The sequence below is a fragment of the Canis aureus genome, chromosome 10 (assembly GCF_053574225.1).
Source record: "Canis aureus isolate CA01 chromosome 10, VMU_Caureus_v.1.0, whole genome shotgun sequence".
Classification (NCBI taxonomy): domain Eukaryota; kingdom Metazoa; phylum Chordata; class Mammalia; order Carnivora; family Canidae; genus Canis; species Canis aureus.
Window position 1 is genome coordinate 71,030,875 of NC_135620.1, and position 27,517 is coordinate 71,058,391.

The following is a 27,517-nucleotide window of genomic DNA, read 5'->3' on the forward strand; positions in this document are numbered from 1 at the left end:
GGGCAGCCATCTGCAAGCCAAGAAGAGAGGCCTCACCAGAACTGAATTTCCCAGCACTTGATTTGGGACTTCTATCCTGTAGAACATGCAAAAATAAATTGTTGTTGTTCAAGCCAAAATAAGAGTCTGTGGTATGTTTGTTATAATAGCACAAACAGACTAATACACTGATTTTTCCGCAATAATCAGAGCTCTGTGGGGGCTGAAATAAACATAAGACCAAGTGCCTACCCTCAGAGGCCTTAACAATAGACTTATAAATAAAATGGAATCACACATTCAGTACTTAAGGAACTAAGCAGGATGGAATGCAAATTGCTGATTTTGTGGTATAGAGTACAGCTGGTTATGGAATTTGGGATAAAAATGAAAAGAATTGTCAAAATAATGGTGGTCAGGAAGGACAGAATTTAAACTGAGCCTTAAAGAGTGAAAGGTTAGATGCCAACAAAGTATGGAGGAGATTATGCTACTGTGAGGCAGTACTGACTTCACTAAATAGCCTTATTCATCTGTCTTATGACTATTTATTGGTATGGACAATCAGGGTAGCAGAGGAAAGGGCTGTTGTCAAAAGTGGTTGAGAAATTATTGGGTAGATAGGAAGACATGGTTAAACCTTAGGTGGTTATAATATTGACCTAAAGATGCTCTGGATGCATGTGAGAATGATATATACAGGAAATGAAATCATTCATACTCCTTTTTTTTTTAAGATTTTATTTATTTATTCATGAGAGACACAGATAGAGAGAGAGAGAGAGAGAGAGAGAGAGAGAGAGAGGCAGAGACACAGGCAGAGGGAGAAGCAGGCTCCATGCAGGGAGCCCAACACGAGACTTGATCCCAGGACTCCAGGATCACGCCCTGGGCCAAAGGCAGGCGCTGAACTGCTTAGCCACCCACGGATCCCCCCATATTCAGTTTTTAATCAATCATTTCCCAAATTGGCATTTTTCTATGCTCATGCTATTATTTTTACACTTGCTCATTCAGAGTTAGCTACATATGTCAATTAGATGCAGTGTTTGGAATGAGTACCCTATAGAGGTTCTTTAACTTTTTCTTTTTTTCCAGAAAGATCTTATTCCAATGATAGAATGCATCAACATGATCCATGTGATTGCCTCCTGCACAACAACAGAACGTCTTTGTGAACTCTGGAGAGGGATTATGGCAGGGAAAACAGAACCGAGAAGCATTTCTGTAGGACTGAGCAGGGATCTGGGGACTTAGAACGCACCGGCTATGCATTTAATCAAGAACTTCCTATCCACACATCCTCATCACATCCTAATTATATTCATACTTGATATTTTTACCAGCTATCCATGTAACATCTACTTAGGGCATCCGCTCCCTGGTTAGGCAAAAACAAACAAAACCCCAAAACAACAGCAGCAAGAAAAGGAAACAAACACTTCTTTTGAGTATGCTTTCTTATTCAAATTAGTTTCCTAAATAAGAATGTGTGTATCTGTGATGTAGGCCAGCCCATTGAATAAAAATTATTTTGAAGAGAAACTTGGCAAGTTCTTTTCTTTTAAAACAGCATAGCCCATCTTATTTGTTTACTGGACAAATATTCATTAATTGCACACTCTATTCCAATCACTTTAACTCTCTTTGCCTTCCAAAAAGGCAAAGTCCTTCCTTCCACCCTCTTCCCATCAATTCTTAGCTTTTTCTTTTTTTCTTTTTTTTTTTTTTTTTTTTTTTTATGAGGAAGGGCCACAGGCCAAGCCTGAAATGCTTTTGGACTTCTATCCAACACTTTTTTGTGTGTTGCTAAATGACTTAAATTTCCATCTAAAAGGCCATTAGAGTTGCTGGTTGAGACTCTGAGGCAATGAGTCTAGGGTAATAATGACCAGAGTATGGGTTGAGTGAGGATTTTTCACTGTGTATTTAAGAGACGTGCCCTGGCACAGCCAAACGCTGCATTGTTTGGAGGAAGGAAATGTGTTTCTTGCGGGTTGTGTATTTCCCATTGGCTCAGGGTGGTCTGAGGGCAGGTGGATATTTTTTGCCCTTTGGAAAAGACCCATTACATCTTCAGCACAGAGGAAAGTGCCCGGGCTTTGGAGCTACGCACACCTGGGTTCAATGCCACTCACTAGCTCTGTGACTTTGACAAGCTACTTATCCTCTCTAACCATGACCTTATTTGTAAATGTGAGTTGAAGCCTTTCCAAGGGGAATTATGGATTAGAAATCAGTACAGAAAGCGCCCAGCATGGGGTAGGGCCCATAGTAGGCGCTCATTAGAGAGTAGCTGCTATTGTGTTGCACAACCAGGAACAAAATGAAGCATGAGCCCAGGTCAATAGTTTCTCTCTGCTTAAGCTTGAGCTTGACCTCCACATTGAGTCCTGTCCTAAGCTCTGTAGCAACCTGGATATAGATGAAAGAGGCACTGTAGAAATTGCTGATGGGGGAGGAGGTAAACTTTATAAAGATAAATTTTCTAGAGCTGGAAATATTTATGCCAGAGAGGAAAAAGATAATGAGCAAATAATAACCTTTAAAAATGTAAAATATTCTCACGCAGACAACTGGCTGTTTAATGTCTCCTTTGAGGATAGAACTAGGGGTAATTACTTTAGATTGTAGTTTGCGATCTTTAGGTCAGATATGAAGGGTCATGTTCTGGTGGTAGGGCTTTTAAAATTTCAGAATGAACGACTTACTCTATAAAGACTCTTTAAAAAAGCACAAACAGATTCTTATCTTTATAGGAAGTGATCAGGTGATAGAAGGTCTGGAAAATATCTTGTAGGAGGAATGAGTGTGGACCGTGTGTGTTTATCCTGTAGTTGCAAAAGCCAGGGTTGAGAGGGACAGGATGGCCGTGTAAATATCCTAGGGAAGCCAGAACTGGCTGGTCCCTTGTCCTCTCAAAGGACAGAACAAGCGCTGATGCATGTTGATGTTGGGGATGGGGAGGGGGGTAGGTTACAAGAAGGCAAATTTCAGCACAACCGGAGAAATATTTTTCTACTTGGAACTCTCCAGCAGAAAGGGCTTCTTTGAGAAACTATAGCACGGTCCAAGGCACTGGAATGTAGACTAGTGTGGAAAAACACAACTTCCGTAGACAAACTATCTTGGGTTCCAGTCACTGTTCAACTTTCTCTTTCTTGGGTAAAATATTACCTAGTATCCTAAACCAGAGACACATCATCATTTGAATGTGATACAGGGATTCTCAGGAGAGATTTGTTGTGAAAAGTGCATGACATCCTTTGTCAGCAACAAGAGCTCATCAAAGAGAAGCTTTTGTGGTGAAAAGTATGATCTTCAGTGAATATTTTGCCTGGAATTTTCTTTCTCCCAACTCTTGAAATCTACCTTGGCGTATGCAGATCTGTTTTTAAAGCAAGGATAAGAGTTCTGCTGCGAAGTAGAGATTTCTCTTTCAGAGTTCCCAGACAAATAGGCTCTGGAAGATACAGATGCAGATGTAGATCCAGGTCTACCTACATTTTACAACAAGATTAAAGGATCTAGTGAGTATTAGTGTTTGCGAAGGAGAACAGCAGGAAGAGACACAGCTCAATACGTAGATTGTTGGGGTTACACATTTGGGACAAATGGGCTATTTCCAAACTTTGCATGTTGCCCTGCTCTTCATCCTGTCTAAGCATATATTCTGAGTGCAGAAAAGTACATGCACAGATGAGACTTTGCTTTGTATTTTTACCAAAACCAATTTTCAGGTCCAAACGAACTGCTGTGCTTTATTTTTGTGAGACCCTTTAGATCCCTCCCTCCTTATTAATTTCTCAAAACAAAAACTAATTGGGAGCGAAAAAAATACCATAAGCATTTCCCCACGAGATAGAAGGTTCAAGAAGAGGTAGAAAATGTGGAATTAATTGGTCTAGAGTTGCTGTGTCCAATATGGCAGCCACTAGTCACAGGTGGTTGCTAAAATTAAAATGAATTAAAATGAAACATAATTAAAATTTCCATTCTCCGTGGTAATACTCATCACCCACGTGTTTTATAGTGGCATGTGGCCAGGGACTATAACATCAGTGGATAAAGAACAGTTCCATTGCCGCAGGAAGCTCTATTGAGCAGGATTGGTTTAGAGGGCTGCTTGGTGATTTTTTAATTTTTTTTTTTATTGGAGTTCAATTTGCCAACCTATAGCATAACACCCAGTGCTCATCCCATCAAGTGCCCCTCTCAGTGCCCATCACCCAGTCACCCCAACCCCCCACCCACCTCCCTTTCCAGTACCCCTTGTTCGTTTCCCAGAGTTAGGTGTCTCTCATGTTTTGTCACCCTCACTGATATTTTCACTCATTTTCTCTCCTTTCCCTTTCCCTTTATTCCCTTTCACTAATTTTTATATTCCCCAAATGAGTGAGACCGTATAATGTTTGTCCTTCTCCAACTGACTTATTTCACTCAGCATGATACCCTCCAGTTCCATCCACGTCGAAGCAAATGGTGGGTATTTGTTGTTTCTAATGGCTGAGGAATATTCCATTGTATACATAAACCACATCTTCTTGATCCATTCATCTTTCGATGGACACCGAGGCTCCTTCCACAGTTTGGCTATTGTGGACATTGCTGCTATCAACATCGGGGTGCAGGTGTCCCGGCGTTTCATTGCATCTGAATCTTTGGGGTAAATCCCCAGCAGGGCAATTGCTGGGTCGTAGAGCAGGTCTATTTTTAACTCTTTGAGGAACCTCCACACAGTTTCCCAGAGTGGCTGCACCAGTTCACATTCCCACCAACAGTGCAGGAGGGTTCCCCTTTGTCCACATCCTCTCCAATATTTGTAGTTTCCTGCCTTGTTAATTTTCACCGCTTGGTGATGTTAAACCCGTGGTGCAGACAAGGAAGCTGAAGCTCAGAGAATCTGTATGATGTTGCTAAGTATCCTGTCTAATGAAAATGGGTGAGTACCTCAGGCACAGGTGCCAGGAGACTAGCATGAGAAGATGGCGTCTGTGTGGTAACTCAGCTAAACTAAGCAAATAGGCATGTGCAGTGTAATTTCCATTATGTTTTTGGACCTTACATATTCAGACATATCCAGATACAAGTGAGAATGGTCTTTCTGGCTATTGTCCTCTTCAAATCTGAAGAGACATGCACCTCGCCCCAGACCAGTATCTTTCTCCTCTATCCCTCTATCCTCCATCCTACCCTTGGGATAAGAAATTTTCTTTCTTTCTTTCTTTCTTTCTTTCTTTCTTTCTTTCTTTCTTTCTTTCTTTCTTTTTTCTTTCTTTCTTTCTTTCTTTCTTCCTTCCTTCCTTCCTTCCTTCCTTCCTTCCTTCCTTCCTTCCTTCCTTCTTTTTCTTTCTTCTTTCTTTCTTCTTCTCTATCTGCATACTTTAGAACCTCAAGTTCTCTGTGAGTTTCTTCTTCTTAAATCAAACCAAAGATAAACTACTCCAGGGACCACTCTGGCCATGCCTAACATCTTGTCCTGCTCTGCTCCACCCTTCTCTTGCAAGCTAGTAGAACTCGTCAAAGATAAGTTATGGTTCTCTTTCTGTTGACCCTATACTACTCTGCTTGAGTTTTTGAGAGGACTCAGTCCATTTACTTCAGCAATATAAACCATTCTATGGTTGGTGAAGCAGCTGGGTGTGGGAGAAAGAGCCTGGTCTTCAGAGAGAAACCGATCTAAATTAGAAACCAGCTCTTCCACTTAGTAGGGGCTTCTCACGGCCGTTCACTACCCCCTAAGTCTCACTTACCATGTGATTCCCTACATGGCTATACATATGTCTATGTCATGGTGCTTTGGAAGAATGGAATGAAGTGAGATATATGTTAAGCTACTAGCATAGTGTCTGGCATACAGTAGGTGCTTTATATATGGTGGCTAATAATAGAAGCTATAACACTGATCAAATAGAGAATGGATCAGAAAGAAAACTGCATCTACAAGAGATGGGAGAACCAGTGAGATACATCAATAATAATAATAATAATAATAATAATAATAATAATAATATAATAGATAACAAGAGAGATTGGCTAACCTCAGTCTATGCATGTGGAGGGAGTCTCAGTCTATAAAGTGGAGGGAGGCTGCATTCTTTTGGCGGGCTTAAGAAAAACACTTTGAAAGGTGCCATTTGAGATGGACCTGAAAGATGGATGGCAGTTTTGAAAAGCAGAGGGATACGACGGCAGTGGGTGGGCCACCTTCAAAGCCTGTGGAAGCCTAGAAAGGGACCAGAGAGAATCAAGGGACTTGGAATGCATGACTGATAAGAATAAAGAAGATGACAAATGCTCCCCTTTGTGGCTCTCTGCTAGAGGCAGAGGTAGGGTGATGTGGGTGGAATACTAAAGAGGCCTACTGCGGTGTCCAAGAGTGGTAGAGCCATAGTGAGGTGTCCAGAGTTGGTAGAGCCATAGTGAGGAAAAGGAATACATGAAAGGCCAACGAGAACGGCTGGCACCGAGCCCAGTAAGCAATGGTTGTAGCTCTCTAAGGATAGGTGTCTAACTGCTCAGTGTCCTCTGTGGAGAGGCCTACATAGAACATGGGATTTTGTCTTTAGTCCCTGGTCTCCAAATACCTGGCATATTTATGGGTCCCCCTTCCAAGTTTCAAAAGATAAAAATAATGGTCCTGACGCCTTTTTTTTTTTTTTTAAGTGGGGGAGGGCCTTAAAATGTTAGGACTTCATTACTGTTGCTAGATAAAAATTAGTTCTTGGTTCATCTTCTTTGGAACTAGATGTTGCCAATGTAGGATCATTTTCCAGACCTTCATTTTCCAGGCCTTGGCATTATAGATTTTTATTCAGAACATTACTCTGAGGCAACCCTTCGTTTAACAGGTGAGGGAAGCAGGGTCAGGATCATGGCAGCCATATCCTAAGGACTTTCTGGTTAATAATTTCATACTTTAAGGTGCCTCTTGTCTGTTTATCAGATCTGCCCTGACCCCAACCCCAAGAAATGCTGTTTGGTAGCTAACCTTTTGGAAGCAGCATGACATAAACTATCAGTTATTTTTAAGCTCTTCCCCATAGGACAAAGACCTTTGCTGGATGAAGGAATCAACAATCTTTGAATTTTTTCCTGGTCACAGCTGGAGAATAAACAATTTCATTTTTAGATAAAGATAAAATTTCCAACTGGTTAGAATCATATTTCAGAATTAGTTACTTATGACTTCATTTTTAGTGGCTCCCAGAATATATCTATCTTGTTGACTGAGGCACGCACATGAAATATCCTAGGTTGGGGGCAGCGAGGAGGATTCCTACTGTTTAGAAATGCCGATGAATCTCTTTCCACTGTATTTTGGCAACACAAGAGGCAGCTCACACCAAATTTTTCTTCTTGCTTACAAGCAAGAGAATTTTATCGCACACAGTCATTTAAGCACGGAGGTGCTTACATGGGCGTTCTTAAAGGTTCTAGAAATTCTTCACCCCTTGTCCTTCCCAACACCCATAAATTCCTTCTTGGAATGTGTCAGGAAGAGAGAGGAGCCAGGAAACAGCCTTAAGTGTGGATTTTTTCCGAAGACATCTGATCCTTACAGTTGAGTGAGGCCAGCACAACCTGTCTTAAAAGAATTAAGAGAACTCTGACTGCCAAACCAAAGCACCTCTAAGCCCTAGGTGTTTGAATCCTGGCATTGAAAAGCATTTATCCATTCATGTAGCTTGGTGGCTTCATTGGTGCCCAATTTGGATGCTACTGGGGCCAGCCATCATCCCAGAGGCCTGAGAATTAATTCATTTTAAAAATTACTCATTCTTGCATTCAACAGAGATGAATTGAATGAAGGCTAAGATAGCCCAAGGGACATTAAGGTATCTCAGAGACCCATGATGGATAATTCTTGCTCTCATTGAGTTCATGGTCCAGTAAAGGAAGCAGACATGTCAACAGATCATTACAGGGAAGAATGATAAACTCTAAAATTAGGACAATTATCCAGGGAGAATCTGCACAGTGTTTGAAAAGATCTGTTCTAGAATCAGTCAAATACTATTGAACCCTGGTTCTGCCGCTTGCTGTCAGTTGGACCCCTACGGAACTGCCAGTTTTGTAGGTCGAAAATCGTTAGATAGAAGGCAACTTCATATGGTTCCATCTAGTATCTATGACCTTGGATATGTAGCATTGCCTCTCTGGGCCTCAACTTTCTTGTCTGCAAAACAGTGACACTAATAGCAACCCGGCAATAAAGTGCTTTCCACTGCAAGTGGGAGAAAATGAGATTAAGTGATAATTATGCCATTTCATTATTATGAGAATATTTAGGACAGTGCCTAACAGGGGAGAGACCTCAGTAATCTGTGTGTCTCGTTATTGTGTGATGGTTTGTGTCCTTCGTTTAGAGAGGGCAGTTAGCAGAAGGCTAGTCTCCGACCGATGAGAGATTCATAAGGGAATATGGGAGCATCCCCTCTTGTCCACTGGTGCTTTTTCCTTGGAAATGTATCATTGTTAGTGCTTCAGTTTGTTAAGTGACGGGGATACTATGAAATTCATAGGGGAGTGAGGAGGCTGAGGCTACGGCCCTGGTTTTCCTCCTGGTGTATTCTCATTCAGTAGCAAGAAAAGCAAATCAGTGAGCCTAGGGTGGAGCTCTTTTCTGGGAGGTCAGTACCCTGGCCAAGAGGCAGTGCTGCTACTGGGATGGTTGTCCATGATGCTCTGCCAGAGATTTCTCCAGAAGAGGCTGCTTGTGGTTTAGTCTTTTAAGACATTGCTCCTGACGGGAAACGTTTGGCTCAGCTTCTCAGCACTTTCCATAGACACAAACAGCCATGAGATGATACAGAGAAATCAGAGTTGAGCAGGCCTTAGAAGCAACTGTGGAGGATCACTGAGTCCAGGGGTGGCAAATCTGTGCACCAACACACCTCCTTCTAGTATACGTGGCAGGCATTGCTAATCCACACCTATCCTTTTCTTTGGAGCCCCACTTCAGAAGTGTTACGAATACCTCGCTCCAGGCAGCCCCGTCTGAGTAAGTAGAGGTAGTGCCTGCCATGAAAGGGAATTACTGAGCTGAAACACCACAGAAGGTCGGTAGCTAATTCGTGGTAAAGTTGACATTAAAACCCAGAGATCCTCCCTCTTGGTCATTGCATTCGATTGAGGTTTATCTCTTCCCCGAGGCTACTGAGAGCCCTTCAAAAATAAGTGCATAGAAGAGGCTTCTAGTAATTCTTAGTATGAGGTCATTGTAAAGATTCCCAGAGAGAAGTATCAGCAGCAGTATCTTGGAGAGACTCTGTGTTAAGAGATTTCTAGCATTCTTGGTCCTGTAAGATTTCTTCAGTTCTCCACCCACCCACCCATCCATTCATCCATCCATCCATCCACCCATCCATCCAGCTATCCATCTTTTCAGAACATATTTGTTAAATACCTGCCATCTGCCAAACGTTGAAATAGCAATGAAGAAGATCAGCATGTTCTAATCATCAAGCTTACAATTTCCTTCTAGAAGGAAATGTCCTTCAAATGCATTTTATTTTATTTTTATTTTTATTTTTTTAGAGAGAAAGAGAGAGTGTGTGGGGAGGGGTAGGAGAGGGAGGGAGAGAGAGAACCTCAAGTAGGCTCCATGACCATCAACAGACGGATCCGAGCCTTAATCTTACAACCCTGAGATCATGACCTGAGTTGAAATCAAGAGCTAGAAGCTCAACTGACTGAGCCAGCCAGGTGCCCATAAATGCAGTTGATTTTAAGTCCATGAACTATGGATTTAATAGTTGTGATATTCTTACTGCAGATTGGGAAAGTGGCACTTACTCTTAAGCTGATGGCAAGAGTATAAATGGTAAGATTCTTTTAAGGGCCACTTCTTGTTTACTTTCTATGGGCTGCACAGCATGCTGAGTGCTAGGGATACTAAGCAGAAGAAGGACTTATTTTCTGTTTCCAGAAATGTCAGAAGCTAGAACATACATAGCAAGGTTCAATAGCAGCGCTGGTCTGAATGAAGGAATTGAAGAAAGTGTCATTCTGAGCATAGAAAGTTCCCAGAGGGCTTCCTGGAGGGGGAAATACTTAGAACAACCAAATATTGATTGAAAAGGCCTTGGAAGATAAGGAAGAGATTGAAATCATAACAGTGATGATAAAACTAATGAAAGTGTCATCTACGACCATTCACTGTGTACTTTGCCAGTAAGCATCTTGCGTTTCCAATTTTAATTTTTCACAAAATGATATGAGGTGGTATCTTTATTCTCATTTTGAAGATGAGGAAACCGAGGCAGAAAATAATTATATAGCTTATGTAAGTTCAGACATTTATTAAGTAGTGGAGTCAGAATTTGAACACAAGTCCATCTGAGTCCAAAGTAAATGCCCTGAACCTGATCTTCTACAGCCTTTTGTGCTGGAGGGCCAAGGAAGAACGTTATGGTTCAAGACCAGTCCCAAGCTCTGTTTTGATTACTCTCAAACGCCTGGTAATTTTTTCCCTCTGAATTCTCTGAGTTCTTGATTTGGTATGATTTCCATCATGTATCATTCTAAAATTGATTTTGGGGTGATTTTATTATGTATGTATATGTCCCTCTTTTAAAGTATAAGCCAATTCTATCTTGTATTTATGTTGGACTGTAAGGAGTCAGAATGTATGCAATCTATCAGCTCCATGAGGGCAGGAACTGCTTGTGGTTGACATCTGAGTCATTCATCTTTTTTTTTTTAAGATAGATTTATTTATTTATTTATTTATTTATTTATTTATTTATTTATTTATTTATTTCTTAAGCTCAGTGTCTCCAACATACTGAAGGCACAATATCTTTATATTTACATGAAATAAAGCTGGATATATTTCTTGATTTGAACTTACACATAGCAGGGGCTCATATTCATGGGACAACTGAATGAACTAATACTCTTATTTTCCTGATGGCTCTCATGTAATGAGTTCTCCTGTGATCTCTTCTAAGACAAGATGTATCAAGGAATTCATCATAGCTGAATTCCCAGAATTAGTTCATTTTTTTTCACTTGGCTATTCAGTGAGTACATACTAAATGCCAGATACCACACTAAGCACAGGGGTTGCAAGAGTGCCAAGACACACTGGGCTCCTTCCCATGAGATTCTAGTCAATACCTCAAAGGCTCCTGAGAGCCCAGTACTGTCCACTTTGAGATAGACTTTCCATATGATCAAAGTAAACTCAACCAGACCTTTGGCAGGAGGTGAACTCAACCAGGCCTGTGATATACTCAGTGTAAAATTCTGGTTTCAGTGTGAATGAAGCCTCCTGGGTTATTAGTCAGCAATTCTTCCCATTTCACTGCAGTATTTGTTGATGGTTAAATTTAGGTCTCTCGTTTGGAATTTTGAATTTTCACTACTTATTTTTCGGTTTCCAGAGATTTGAGACCGTTCTGAGACTGTGTGGTGGGGAATGCAGCAGGTTGAAGGGATAGAAGATGAGCTTTGAGGTACAGTCCTGCCAACCACTCACTCACTGTGGGTCCTTGGGCAGGTCCCATCACTCTCTTATCAAATAAGCAACAGTGTATGTCCCCAGTCCTTGACTCTTTGGTTCTAGGGACTTGTGATCTATCGTTAATTTGGCAATATTTTCTGCTGAACTTAGATTTGGATTTCATTTTAGATCCATGTCAGGTAGCAATATTAAGGACAACTCCAACCCCCCCCCAATACTGTTTCTTTCTTTAGTTGTTTGCCTGAAGCACTGGTGGTACTTTGTGGCTTCCTCCTTCCCATCCCCCAACAGAGGTTTCATTACTAACCAAATTAAGCTCACAAATCTTAATCCATAAAATATTTCCATCCAGACACAATAATGAGATTCATATTTGTGGTTTAGTATACCTAAGAAAAGCTCAGATGAAATATGACTAGATCCATTGATACATTCAGACCATAAACTGCCCTGGTGTGGTCTGGTTTCAATTTTTGAAATAAAATTTCTGCAGAGCACTTGCTTTCTCACTCCTCTTTCTTGCCTACACAGAAAGGAAAATAAAAAGGGGGTCTGACCAAGTGGCAACTATATAGGTTCCTATAAAATTCTGGAAAATTGTTTCAAATGTAAATTTTAGTTCATTTCCTAAGGGTACAATGACCTCCTCTGGTGTTCATGCAGAATTTTAGGAAATCTAGTTGACTCTTTTGTAAGTACTGGAATTAGGTTCTTGAGCTCTTGAGCCAAAGTCAAGAGATTAGATATTTGTCTAGCAAGGATGGGTTACAGACTGACTTTTACCTCAATGTTAAATAAGAGACCTTCTAGAAAGGGCTCTGTGACATGGTGACCTCTGTGAAACTGCTGTTAGCTGCCCAGTGCCAGAGATGTAGCCTTGAAAGCCTGAAAATTCTTAAGGATGCACTGTGATGGGATAGGGAATAATAGGGCCTTTAGAGCAGAAAGCCTGGAGATCAAACTCTACTTACCTGCTGGGGAGCCTTGGACTAAATCCTATAACTTTTCTGAATTATGGCTTCTTTAGCTCTAAAATAAGGATCTTTCCAGGGTTGTTGGAGACAGTGAATGGGATAATAGAGTTATAAACGCTATCCAAATGTTAGTATCCATTCTGCTTTTCTCTCCTCTTCCTCTGTGGCTTCCCTTATAGAGATCTCCACAACATCGGACATATTAAAAAAATAGACAGTAATATTGTAAAAGTGGTTCAAACATTCATTGACTGAGAAGTTGAATTGGTTTGGGATGGCAAATGAGTTTCAGTTTACGTGTCAATCTCAGTGAGCTGATATGGCCATCTGGCACCATGTTGAGAAAGATTCCATGGCCTCGTTTGGACTCAAGGGGGGAAAGTGCTATGATGGGTTAGCAATGAATGCCATGGGTACCGAAGTGAGGGAGTGTTGATATGTGTGCCAAATATTTGGCATAGCAAGGCTAGATGTCTTTGGAAATCTTTTCCAAGTCAATGTGCTGATATTCAAATGAATGGAATGCTGTTTGAGGCCTGATTCAGAGGGAGCCAGATGGAGCCTCTGACGATATAAAAGCCTGTATGAATCAAGGGCAATAAAGTTGAATACACTTTGATAGTAGTTGACTCCTGAAATGAAATTATGCTTCTAAGATTGGAAGCAGGAAACTGGACTCTCAGGGAAAACTAATACTGCTACAGCAATTAATTTGTGTGATACCGTGCAAGGAAACATACTTCCATTGTCTGCTTTCTCTTTCTCAAATGGGGCCATTTCAATGCCTCAATAACAGCTAATGTTGATTGAACACATCTGTGCCAAGAATTGTGTTACATGTCTTACATGGGTTATTTCACTGAATCCTCTCCAAGACCTATGAAGTACCTACCTTTATTATTATTATTATTATTATTATTATTATTATTATTTATTTATTTATTTATTTTTTAGTTTAGAGATAAGGAAACTGAGGCTCACATCGCTTCAGCTCACCCAGCTAGAAAGGGGCAGCAGGAATTTAATTCAGATAGACTAACTCACATGTCAGAGAGCCAGGTCCTAACCCTCAGCTTTGGTGCCATCCGTGACTGATATCAAAGTGTGATTTGCACAACAAAAGTAAAAAGGCAGACTTCAAAAGGACCTGTTGGTCAGGGTCCAGAGCAACCACTGGCAATGAAAGACCTTTATGACTTCCAGAGAGAGTAGGGGAAGCTGTACCTGAGGCTGAAAAGTAGAGATATTTCTCACCTCTGACTTGGGTTAATTAACTGTATAACTTTCAACAGCATTTTGTAAAGTGTAATCTACAACATGTTAGCAGGTATTAATGCAAAGGAAGAAAAGATTTCTTAGTTAAACATGTTTGGAAAATGCTATTTTTAAACCAAACAAATTATACAGCTTTGTTTATTTCAGTGTCTTTAATGGGTTTGTGTTCATCGGAACTCTCCAAGACTGGGAGAGTTTATAGTATTTTCCAAACCTACTTGATTATTTTGTGTTTAAGTACATCGCGGGATTAGGTTTGGTGGCACACAATGGGGAAAGTGCAGATTTGGAACAAATCTACAACCTCCTCTTTCCATTTCCTTACACATTAGATGGGAGTAATGATTACATCCGACCATGGCCAACCTCTGAGTGAGGAGCTCATGGATGGAGACTCTTCCAATGTAAAGCATGGGTGAGATAGATAGTGTCACATGTATTCTGTGCCTGGAGCTATACAGATGCTGTTTTTGGTGGGTTTTTTTTCTGTTGTTGTTTTAAAGATTATTTATTTATTTGAGAGAGATTGAGAACATGAGCAGGAAGGACAGAATGAGAGGGAGAGAGAGTCCCAAGCAGACTCAGCAGTGAGCAGCACTAAGAGCACTAAGCACTCAGCAATCTCACGATCCAGAGGTCATGACCCAAGCTGAAACCAAGCATTGGATACTTAACTTACTGTACCACCCAGCTGCCCCCTCCACATGCTGTTTAACTGTGATGGCAACCTTATGAGTGAGGAAGTGCTATTCGTATTTTACTGTTAAGAGAGCTGAAGGCTTCAGAATTAAGAACTCAGTCCTATAATTCCAAATCTTATGCTCTTTCTGCTACACCAAGTTATCTTTTTAAACAAGATTCATTTTTTTTTCAGTTTAAGCAATTAATATGTATGCGATAAATATCAGAAGAACACCTAGTATCACTGATACAGGTAGAAATGTTGGATCCCTAAAAAAAAAAAAAGAAATGTTGGATCCCTAAAATGAGGCCCCTTGGGAGGGTGGGGCTGGGGAGCTGGAGTGCACATAGACATTTTATGTATAGTTTTGAACTTGAGGGGAGGCACAGAGCCAAATGCACTGTAATATCCATGTCTCAGGCAAATCTTTAAAGCCTCCGGAAACAGCTTACTCTCTTTGAGTCTGGCCTGGAGAGAAAGTGAGTAAGTGAGAGGAAGATAAAGTGAGAAGTAGCAGACAGAGGAGCTTAATGAATCTCTCCTTTCTGGAAAACTGGCCCTCCTGCTATGTACAACCAAAAAAAAAAAGAAAAGAAAAGAAAAAGAGTATGGTTTCAGTTAAGGCATGAGTGTCAGAGGGTCTAGAAATTACAACTTTCATTCTTGAGAGAATGGACTTATATGAACAAACAAAAATATACGGAAAAGGCAGGAGGACCCATTCTGGACAGCAACATTTAATTCAGCATATCGCAGGAAAGTCAAGAAATTTAGCCTGAGAGAGATAAAAGGCAGAGATGGTTCTGGAGAAATCAAGGATGAATCATACAAATGTGTAACTCTTCTGTCATTCTTTGACACTTCTTTCAACATCATGTTTTGGGAGGAGGACTTACCAGATAAGCCTTTATTTCTGCTTCAATCTCTTCATATATGTAAGTATAATATTTTATACCTTGCTAGGTTGTGGTGATTGGAAATTATGTATCTAAATTTAGCACACTGGCAGGAGCCAATAAATTTATTTCTAAATGACCAGACAGTAAATATTTTAGGTTTTGCAACTAGATGATCTATGTCACAAAGATTCAACTCTACAATTACCGAGAAAGTAGCCATAGTCATGGCATGAATGAATGAACATGTCTGTGTTTCAATAAAACTTTATTTATAAAAATAGGCTGTCACCTGGTGGTTTCCTGACCTTTGCTGGAATATAGTAGTAAAACCAAATACAGACTGAAATGGACAAGAAAAAAAACTACCATTTTGTTGAGAGAGCCTACTATATACCCACTGTGTGCCAGGCCTTATGCTAGATGCTTTTTATACATGTATCATTTATCTCGTCATTTGTCATGACAACCTGTTGAGATAGGTATTATCTGGAAGTTAAATTGAGACTCAGGGAGATTCAATGACTGCTTTAGAGGGGCAGTCAGCATTTGGACCCTAGCCTGAGACTCTAAAATGCATGCTCTCAACTACTACCCTGGGCAGATTCATCAAGCTACCTCCTGCAGTTCATACAAGGTGAAAATGTAAATTAGCACTGCTCAATGAAGAGAGCGATCAGAGCCCAAGCAGACACCTTCACCTTCCATTTCCTAGATCTTTAACAGCAATCTGGTGGCTGTCTGTGTTTAAGCACTGAAATATTTGACCTCTGTCTTTCTCTTGGAGCCTCTGGCCGGACCTCAAGTTTTATACACTTCCCCTCTGGAGAATGCTTAAGCCAAGGTGTACTGTTTGCAAACACTTATTAGCTTTTAGGCAGATGTTGGCAAGTTTCCTTTGGCCTGAGATGGGATTCCAGAGTCTGTTGAAGCCTGGCTGCGCTCATTGATCACCTCAGCCAAAAAGAGTTGCTAATTAGGGTGACACCCTGCTTTTCTTTACCTCTAAAACTAGGTTTTTTTTTTTGCTCCAGGCGTGCTTATTTCAGACCAAGTGGTTTGCTGGGCTTTTTACTATAGGTCTAGATGAGTGAGAGCAAATTTATAGTCCTTTTAAAAATCTATGAAGCCTTGTGCTCTAGTGAAGAATTTACCATATTACATGCCAAGATGTTTTTAGGTACATGTCCTGTGGAAAATGGCATCTGGGGTCAAATAACTTGGGGAGTGATACTGGGTTAAACAAAGCTGAATAGATTAATTGCTATAGGGTTTCTTAGATCATGTACTCTTCTCCCCCAGATTTCCCATTGGCTTCTAATAACACTCAGAATAAAATCTCAACTCCTACTCCACTATCTACAGAGCTCATTTTCCTATTTTATTCTGCTCCCGGCTTAACTGTCATCTCTATGTCTCACCCTATTTAAAAGATCACCCTGGGCAGCCCTGGTGGCGCAGTGGTTTAGCGCCGCCTGCAGCCCAGGGTGTGATCCTGGAGACCTAGGATCCAGTCCCACATCGGGCTTCCTGCATGGAGCCTGCTTCTCCTCCTGCCTGTGTCTCTGCCTCTCTCTCTCTCTCTCTCTCTCTCTGTGTGTGTGTGTGTGTCTCTATGAATAAATAAATAAAAAAAATTAAAAAAAAGATCACCCTATTCAGCACCACCTCATTGTTTGTTCCCTTACTGTGTTTTATGTTTCTTCTTAACAAATACTTGCCTGAAATTGTACTCACAAGTTTATTTGATTCCTTGTAATTATCTACCTTCTTCCACCATAATGTAAGCTCCATGAGGAGCTTAAAAGGATCATGCACGTCCTCCTACCTACTGTATCTCCATCTTTGGAACCATGTATTGAATATGAGCTAAGAATTCCCAAGAACAGGACATAATGCCAAGGGTCTCCTAAAACCCTTTGGTCACAGAACACCTTTTCAGTTGCATCTCATGAGAATGCTGCTTCACAGGCTACAGTTTTGGGAACCACTTCTCTAATGGAGCCTTATTACCCATGACCATTTCAACAACAGGTAGCAACAAGGACAATATAACATTTATATCTGAGTGTCAGTTCTGTGCTAAGCAGTGCACTAACCCTTACGCCATTTAATCATCACAATAACCTTCTGGAGTAGGTGCTACTATTTTGCCTTTACTATGGATGAAAATGAGGGTTAGAGAAGTTAAGTAGAGAAGCTAACATGGCCAACATCACGTTGATAAGAAAAGAGCAAGCACTTGAACCCAGCGCTAATGGCAAAACCATACTCTTACCATTAAGCAATCTTCCCCCTGCACTGTGAATTTCTCCATGTCCTAAGATAGAGAGCTCTTTGTCTCCACCCCTCCCTTGAATCCTTCCCTTCCTCCCACTGGTTGTAGATTGATCCTTGTCATAACCTCCAGATACTGGGATCTCTTGTGACTCAGTCTCGAATTCCCCTACAGGCCTCCTCTGTCCTTGGTACTGGTTTTTTCAAATCCCAGGCAGGGCATGCTTTGATTCCAGAAGCTTCCTCTGAAAGCAAGGGCATTCCTTGAAGAATGAGTCCTAAGATAGTTTCCTGTCCCAGAACAGGGCTGGCTTCCTCCTGTGATATGTTATGACATCACTCTGCACTGTAGAGAGCCCAGAGGGCAAGGCATGAAAACAACTTCAAGTTCTAAGCTTTCTGGATAAATTCTGATGAGGAAGAAGCCCAAATCTGGGACACAGTAAGGACTCTTGTCTGTGGTTAAAGATTAATTTTATTCCAATTGTGCTCAACTTCAGATGAACCAGATACAAATTATCTTTTCAAGAACTTCATTGACAGAAGGAGTTGATCTCTGAGCAGACAGGCAGTTGCAGGATGATAAGGATGATGACAGAAAAAGATATGGGGTAGAATGGGTTGACAATAAAAAAAACATCTCATCTACCCAGAGGAGGCAGGTGGTTCCTGAACTGAATTTTAAAAGGAGATTATGAGTAGATGAAAAACATAGGGAAGGATATTCTAGGAAAGGGGGAGTGGCATTTGCCAGGGCACAAAAAGCATGAAATAGATGGTGCTGAGAGCATGGATTACAGCTGAAGTACAAGACCTGTTTGGAGGCTGGAAGAAAACCATGAAAGAATTTGAAAAGTCAGGCTGGAGATATGATTTTTTCCTGTGGCTAGAAGAGCATCATTTGCAAATATTTAAGCCTGGGATTGTTTACCTACAACCCCAGTTGAGGGATAGATTGAAAGGAAAGCCTGGTGGGATGGGATCCAATGGAGAAACTATTGCTATGGTCCATCTGTGAGATGCATGACCTGAACTGGGATGATGAAGGAGGGGTGGAAGGCAATGAACTGATTTACTTATTAAGGCAAAAGAATTTACAAGATTTGAAATATGGTGGCTTAGTAAGGAAAAAGTGGAAAGGGAGCAATAATTAATCCTAAATTTTTAATCTTCATTATAACTGCTAAGAGAGGAATAGGTTGAGTTTCAGTTTTTGTCACTTTGAATACCTTGCCTTTGAGTGAAATACATTTGAAGTCATTGCCTTGGAAGGCCTTGTCCTGAGATATTCAAGAGGAATTATGTCTCCCTAATGAACTAGTACATCTAATGCAAAACATCTGGCTCCCCTTTATAAATGAATGGAAAGCTTAAATAAGATACAGCCCACTCTAGTGGCTGCCATAATTATTGATTGCTCATCAACAGAAGTGTAGGTGGGTTGGGTGAACTTGTTATTGTTAAGAAGTTGTCAGAAATAGGTGACATTGGAGCACTGGGGTGGCAGAGAAGCTCTAAGAGAGGCCCCAATGATATGCCCCTGCTATTCATACCTTTATGCAATTCCCTTTCCTTGAGTGTGGGATGGCCTAGTGGCTTATTTTTAACTGACAAAATATGGCTAAGGTGATGGGTATCACTTCCACAATTAAGCTGTGCAAGACTGTGATGTCTATTTGCTTGCAGCCTGCCCTCCCCCCGCCCCCCGCCCCGTTGGCTTTGATGAAACAAATGGTCATGTCGGAGAATTCCATGTGGCAAGGAACTGAGGGTGGCCTTGGGCCAATAGACCTCAAGAAACTGAATGTAGCCAACAACCACGTCAGTGAGCTTGGAAGCTAATAATTCCCCAGTTGAACCTTCGGATGAGACCCCAATTCTGGCCAACATTGTGAGTGTAGCCTCATGAGAGACCATGAAGCTGAACATCCAGCTAAGTTATGCTCAGATTCCTAACCTACACAAATTGTAAGATAACAAATTGGGTGTTATTTTAAATCACCAAATTTCATGGCAATTTGTTATGCAGCAAGAGATAACAAATACAGTGCACTCTTGCTTCACCCCATGTGTGCTAAAGCTGTTCAGAGAATAAGACTCTACTAATTTTTCATTTGTAAATAATATATTAACTCTGACTCTTTTTTTTTTTTTTTTTTTTATAGTCTCTGGCTTCCAAGAGCAAGAGTCAGAAGACCTCAGACTGAGTCCTGACCCTGTTGCCAACTGGCGTGGGATCTTAGAAGGACTTTTCCCTCCTCTGAGTCTCAGTTTCACCATCTTCCAAATGAGGGAAGTTAAACCAGGCCAGCAATTTACAAAAAACTTTAAATTTATTTATTTATTTTTTTGCCACAGAACTCTTTCACCAAATGACATTTCATAAGGAAGCTCTGTGCACAAAACAGATACAAGTGAAGGGGCTTAAATTAAAGTAAGATTGAATGGAGCCCCTGCTTGGCCTCACCATCTCTCCATGGCAGTCCCCAAATCACCTTGGAGGAGTCTTTCGAATCCTGTCTCCAAACCTGTGGCTTAGAGGCTGCCAATGAACCCTTTTAATTCCAATATTCTACAGGTTCTAACAAAAAAAAATTTTTTTAACAAACTACCTATAATTTAGAGCACTCTACTCTGACGTCTCTGCATCCAGCTTCCTCGGTGTGACTATCCCAGGACCCAGGCCATCCATTTCCCAGAGAGAAGCCACCCAAGCTTCCCTTGGGGACAGCACTAAAAGTGCAAGGGCCTGGCATGAGCTCATCTTCACTTCCCGGAGCTCCCCAGCAGGTGCGTTTTCTCCTGCTCCTTAGGTCTGCCTCTCCCAGACTGTTTCTTTCCTAGGTGGAAAGTCATGGCTTCCTTGTCTGGATGTACTCACAGGCTCTATTATTATTGCTGCTGTGGTGGCTATTTTGTATCTTGGTGCCTATCCTGGATGCAGTATTTCGGAGAGTCTCTGGCTGGTAGAGTGTCCAGTGCTGCTTCAGGCTCTCTTGTTCTGGCTGTGGTGCGTCACTTTCTGCAGTGAGGCTGCATGTGTCCATAATGCACCCCATGCCTACAGCAAAGTTCCCCAGCACACAGTTATTAGCCAGGACTTCTTTATACTGCATTTGTAGCCTTAGAGTCCTGAACAAAAATATACTGACTTGCACTCAATATTCAGTCCCTGCCATGTTTCTTTCTATCAAGTATGGTTTTGTCCCTGAAAATGTCCCTAGGTGATAAAATTTGAGTTCTGCTACCCCACCAAAGTAGACCCTTGCCTGAAAGGGGGGATACTACTGCCAATTATTTCTCGGTTAGACGTTGCCCTCTCTTCTGAACAACCCTTCAAAAATGAAATATTCCTCTAGAAAGCAGCCTGCTTGCTGCCTTGAACTGTCTTATCTGAGAAATGGGAATAAGACCTGAGTGCTCAGTGGCACAGTGAAAGGAGCATAGCTGCAGGAGTCGCGAGTGACATCACTTTGCACTTTGTGCAAATGACAGCTTTTCTAGGCCTCTTTTTACTTACCTGTAAGGTTATCTATAATTGCTGGGACCATCTGAGAGTGAGGCATAGAAAAGCTATTTTATACATTTACTGATTTATGTGTATCCTACTTTGAGAAAAATTGATTCAGGTTATGAAGATGCTTCAAAAACCATGAGACACAATTCAGAAGCAAGGCAGTGCTGTGCTATTGTTCCATTTCCTTTGGAACGGCAGAGAGGATCTCCAACAATAACCTACTGAGGGCCTGGCACCTGTCAGCAGCTGGCTAGGCTTTGGGGAAAATGAGCACCAGTGAGACATAGTTCCTGCCTCACGGATGACCTTGACCTCAGGGATGTGCAGTTAGGTGCGGTGGGGTGGGGGGTGATTATCTAAGTATTTATGATACACAGATATCAGTGGGGGAAGCAGAAAGTTCTGTAGGAATTCGGAATTCGGGTATTTGAGCCAGCCTGTGGGGCAAGCATGGCTTCGTCAGGCAGCACTTGCTTAGTCTGTGTACACGCTTTGGGTCTCAGGCTGGTGAGGGGCCCGGGGTGTGGACCAGGCTTCACCCTGGGCTGCCTAGAACCCAGTAGCGGGAACACATTACATTAGCCACTACACACTAATTATTTAATTACAGTTTCCACAGGAAGTGAAATCAGGAGGAGCAAGTCAGAGATATTACCAGTGGCTGCTCTGTGGAAGAGAGCACTGGGGTCTGAAAGATGAGCTTTTGACTCTTTCCTAGCTTTGTGATGTCCAGACCTCTCTGTTGTCAGAAGACAAATACAATTAAGGCGCCGAGCGTCTATCCTAATGGTTAGAACCACATGTTCAGGCCCATGAACTGGGTTTGGGCTTTGGCTCCAGTATTTACTATCTGGGTGGTCTTGGGGAAGCTACTTAAACTTTTTGAGCTTCAGATTCCCCGTGTTTGAAGGGGAGGCAGTTACACTTGCTGGATGGTTGACAATTCGAAGGCAAAATGCCTGTAGAGTTGTTGGGAAATGTTAGCTATTACAATCACCCCAACACCGTTGCTAGAAGAACTTTTTGGACCTGTTTACGCAGAAGTTCATAGCAGCCAACTCACTGCCTCCAGGGCAAGAGTGAAGCAGTAGCTAGTCCTGAAGGAAAGATGTTGACTTTCAGAGCTTACCAAATCTCTCTGGCTCTTGACATAGGATGGTTTCTCATGGAGGGGGGTGGGGGTGGAGGCCAACCAAACAACCTTTGGTTGTTAAAGGACCAACCAAAACTATTCGAGTTACTCTGGCTACATAATTAAGAACCTGTGAATTTCAGGAAATTTCAAAAGATCAGAGACAAGTCGGCATGTTTTTTTTTTTTTTTCACTTCCATCCACAAATAGACTAGAAATGAATATGGTGAATATGGAAGGGGTTTTCCTCACACAATCTGCTTTCAGCGTGGGCAGTTTGCTTTGATTCCTTGATGGAGGGTCAAGCGATACAATGATAGTGCTGAATTAGGTTGTTGCTGGATAGAGGCTAGAAATACGAGACGAGGGAGAAGGAAACAGGACAAACAATTCTAGACTTAAGGGCATTACTGAAATAAAAGTCTGGTCACCAGGGTTAAAGTCAGGGAGGCACACAGACTCTTCTTCTCTACCAAGGAGTCACAAGGTATGCACAGCCCCTTGGTGGTAGGTCAGGCCACTGCGGCCCTTTGTTTGGATGGAATTAATCTTGGAGATGGCAGGAGTTGGATGGGGTTTCCCCACCTTGGAAGAGAGCCTTCATCTCATGTTTCCCACATGTTGAAGATGTTCAAACTGGCCGGGTTTAGATTCACGGGAATCCCCTGTGATCTTCTCAAAGCGAGAAGTGACTGGACCATAGCCCTCATGTCTAAGACTTCAGGGGAATTTGTGGCTTGGAGCCTACAATCATTTCCTGATCACGCTGAGGTTCGCTGCCCCAGGGCTGGGCAACCTGATTCACTCTGTACCCCCTCACCCCCATCAACCCTTATAAACCAGGTGCTTGGTTCACCTGGCTCTCAGAGAGGGTGCGGACACAGGTACGGTCCTGCTTTTCCCATCCGAGCTCCCGCCTGCAGAGCCCAGCAAAGTCTGTGCCTCCTTTCCTGGGATGAAAATCAACAGTAATGACCTGACGGCTACCTTTAGTGTCATTCTTCTCTCCCTCTCGGGGCTGAAATTTGAACTTTGCTGTGTCCAGGCAGAGAATTGTGCCACTATAAGCTGACCTTTCCTGAGCACCACGAAAAATGATCTAGGCAGGGCTATTCTGTAGAGTCAATAGACACCAATGCCAGTCGGGGGCTTCTCCACCGTCTGGCCGATCACTGAAAGAGATCATTCAAGGTTCGATATGAGGTCAGCCCTGCCCTTCAGGAAGCAACGCAGCACAGTGGAAAGAATAGTAGAGTTTAAGCCAGAAAGTTTGGGTTCAAAGCCAACCCCTGCTCCTCACTTATGGAAAGCCCTCATTGAGCCACTTAGCTTCTTTGGGCTCTTGTTCTTTGTCCATAAAATGGGGCCATTTGTAACTTGTCGTGTTGGAGTAAGAATCAGATGAGAAACAACAGGCCCCGCTATCTCACATGTGCTACACGGGTAGCTCTTCATGATGATCACCGTGTGTGTGTGTGTGTGTGTGTGTGTGTGTATGTGTGTGTATCAGCACCCCGAGGAGCCGTGGATTTGGAGTGAGCTAAATGTTCGTTACCTACTTTCTACTTTTTCAAACTATCGTGACTTCAGCGTGGGGGGACTTTACGTCAGCTAGATACTTTTCCCTGTAAGAAAACACGACCGACCGTGTGTCTCTGGAAATCCCGGGGAAGGAGGGACTAGGTGTTCTTCGTTCACTGTGAGCATCAGAAAGGGTAGGATTAAGGGGGGACGTGTTTTTCATTCTGTCAGCTTGAATTCCCTTTCCAAATTCCATTCTGGTTATACGATCAGGCTACTGCTGTATTTATGGGTGGCCACAGTCTGGCTGGAGGGGTAGAGTTAGTCAGAGTTATTTTTCCTTTTCCCCTTCTAAAGGCAGCAAGCGCAAGAAGTAGCAGCATTCTGGAGGAACACAGGGAAGTGTGCTTCTGATTTGGGGATCATCGGGTCCTGGGGCTGAAAACTGGCTCCATCACTCCGTGTTCTAGGGCTCTAGAAAAATTATTCATCCTCTCTACTCTTCAACCTATGTCTTTGACCACCAGGCATGGTCCGTTTCTCAGGGACGTATTGTGGATATTTAGTGAGGTGATGCACACGAGGGGGCTGTAGAATAAAGTAGGCTCTCCATGTATTTTGCCTATTGTTATTTATCATCAGAATTAATTAAAATAATCGTCCTCCGTTAAGCATTTTGTACTTCCCATGTACTTGTCTACTGTACTGCTTGGGGAACTGCACTGACTCCTGTTACGGGTGGAGGGACACGAGGGGCAAACATCCCCACTGAGGTGCAAAATCGCAGCCTGAATGTGCACTGCCCGGCTTCATGATTTTTAACTGTGTTCTGTGTCATTTAAGGTCCTATGCAAATGCCCTGGAGGTGGAGAACAGTGGGGTGAGTTTCAGACCCTCCACCCCACTTCAACCAAAGCAGCCCCACATCTACCTGTCATATTGGAGGCCTGCCATCAATTTCATCCAAGGAATATTTCAGCTAAATATATGAAAACCCCTGTCTTAGAACACGAATTTCAGATAAGTCCTTATAAATCGATAAGCAAGAAAACCAAGAAAAACCTCCATTTATGGAGCCCTTGCCATGTGTCAGCTACTGAGTCCACCCTGTATTATCTCCTTTGGATGTCACGAGAGCCCTGAGGGATAGAGATCGTCATCCTCTTTGCACAGACAACAAGACCGAGGGCTGGGAGATCAGTGACTTCTCTGGGGAGAGGAGTCAGTTAGTAGAAGATGAGATAGGGAAGCTAGGTTTTTCAAACAAGGCATAGAAAAAAAAAATCCTTCCAGACTGTAGAGTTGGTAATATCCCCTTTTAATCCTTTATCCAATGACACTGTTCTGAGCAAAACCGAGAATATTCATAGAGCGCACGCGTTTCTTCCCCCAGACGCCGTCACCTACCTGAATCACACGTATGCTCAGGGCACAATCATGTCCACTGCAATGGGCTCAGCTGCACACAACACCAGCAAACTTTCCCCCGGTTTCTCTAGTGCTGGACAAACCTCCCCCCAGTCCTCTGTTGGGCTTATGGAAGGCAAGGCGGGAAGCTGGCGGGGGTGGGCAGCGGGTTTTATTATTTCTAAAGCACATATGGGAAAGCTTCATAAAAACGGGGGGGAAGGTCCACAAAACATGAAAAAGAGGCATTCATTCTTCAAGTGGGGCTCCCTGTCCCGCTCTCACTCTGGACGGAAAGCATTGCCAACGAGCAACCTCCCCCCCACCAGCAGCATCGAGCTTTACGATGAATCTGCAAACGCCCCAGCCCGAAACCTTGTGCATTCTGGACGCAGAACTCAACGTTTACATCCATCCCCGGGCTGCTCCCTTTCCCCTGACCTGTGCCAAACAGCCTCCTACTTAGAAAATACAGCCAAGCCTCCGACCTGCCAGCCCAGCGAGACACCCTTAGATGGGGGAGATGAAGAGAAGGGGGTTGGGGGGCAGGGGTGAGGTGCACAGGGGGACCGGCCCCAGACTGCCTAGATGCCTCTCATAACTTCCGAGGAGGTCGATGACAGGGTTTGATAGTGACAATGATTATCTGAACTTCCGGTTACTGAGCACTCGCTCTCCCAAATGCTTTGTGCCCTGTTTCCTCCTCGGAATGACAACCGAGGTTGTCGTCCTCATCGGAGAGAAGTGGACACCGAAGCTCATAGGGGTTGCATAGTCTCATCAGGGTAACGTCCTTGATGGTGGTGGTGGGGACACCAGAATGACAGACCCCCTATCGTCAGACCCCGAGCTCCGGGTCCCCACTGATGAAAGAGAGGCTCAAGCTCCCCAGACATGCACACCTACCCGGCCCAAGGATCAGCGAATCAGGAGTCCCCCGCCCTCCAGAGTGGCAGCTGGTGCCCACCCCTCCCACCCTGTCCTCCGCAGCTGCTCATCTGGCCCCAGCAGTCACCTCCTCCCTCCTGTCCTCCAGCCCTCATCCCTTTCTGCGTCTCGCCACAGGGAGCGTGTTGTGGAATAAGGGATGGATACAAAGCTTTGGTAAATTGTGAGGTGAGCACTGTTTGGAGATACAATTTTATTGTTCTCTGCGTAATCCTCTCTCAACCTGCCCCTAACCTGTCCCAGCGTGAGGCATGAACGGTTTCCACCTTCCCATCATCCTACCACTCTCAGTCTCAAACAAAAATATTCACAGGTGACTCAGCCAGGGGCAGGGCCGGGGGCAGTTAAGAGAAAATTCTTACTTTTCCTGCGAAGAACACAGAGATATAAACTTTACAGAAAGTTCCTTCCAGGTGCGACTGTTCCTAGAACTAAGACAACCCCCCACCCCATCCCCAAAGCCACAAGACGGGAAGGGGCAAGGAGAAGAGTCAAGGTGCATCATCCCAAATAGCCCATTCTGGCAGCAGCGAAGACACAGCAAAAGTTGTCTAATTATTATGACCCCACAAGCCCTTTGGTACCAAGAATGCAAACCGTGCGCCCTAAGGATCTTAGGTGATGGGGGTGAAACACACTTACCTTTCCGGAGTTCGGGAAAGACCTAGATCCTTGAATGGACCAGCTCCATGGAAGAAGTAGCTGGATGTGAGCAGCGGGGCTCCCACATGCGCTGCCCCCAGGGTCACCCCGCGCCGCAGGGTCCTTGGGCGAGGAGAGGCGGGCGTGTGTGCGCCGGAGCCGGTGACAGTAGGCAGGCTGTGGCCAGCGCAGCCAGCTTTGGCTGGCTTATATAGCAGCTCCTTCCTCTGTAACGGGACGCCTCGCCTCCAGACATCCTTTCCTACTTTTTCAGTTGGTGAATTAAAGGAACAGCCCTCCCAGCGGAACGGGGTTAGCTCATGAAAGACGCACTCCCTCCCTGCTCCCTGCCAGGAAAGGAACCCATTTGCATACAATTTATGGCGAAAGTAGGAATTCCAGCTTCCCTCCGTCGGCCTCCTCCCCTTCTCTCTCCACCCCCCCCCCACCCCCATCCAGAGCAGCTGTTTGCTAGGTGTGATTTTTGCCCGGCTCCCCAAGCAGATTTTCTGATTGTGAGACCGAAGCCCCGGGAGGAGCAAGGGGGAGCAGGATCGCAGCCCGGGCTCTGCTGCTCAGGCAAGGCTGGAAGGGCGCCCCGGGGCTCGCCCGGGCTCTGGGCGGCAGCTGCTCAGGGGCACCTCGGAAAGTCAGCCAGGCCAGCCCAGTTCCTGGAAAGAGGAGATAAAGCCCTTCGGAACCCAGGATTAGCTCCCAGCAGGTGGGGCGGCCGGCCTGGGTGGGAGGGAGCCGTGCCCAGCTGCCCCCAGGCTCCCCTGGGCAGCCCCAGAGCCCCT

General features: G+C 43.4%; 1 protein-coding gene across 16 annotated transcripts in view; it reads right to left on the reverse strand.

The window, feature by feature from the left end:
* Positions 1–26,957, reverse strand: part of TNC (tenascin C) — a 91,743-nt gene extending 64,786 nt beyond the window's left edge. For 5 of the 16 annotated variants that reach the window (XM_077913075.1, XM_077913074.1, XM_077913077.1 and 2 more), the window contains exon 1: positions 26,721–26,956. The gene's annotated coding sequence lies outside the window, so the exon portion shown is untranslated. Of the gene's footprint in view, positions 1–26,720 lie in introns of all 16 variants that reach the window. The other 11 variants (XM_077913071.1, XM_077913072.1, XM_077913069.1 and 8 more) reach the window with 7 other exon arrangements.
* Between the last annotated feature and the right edge of the window lie 560 nt (positions 26,958–27,517).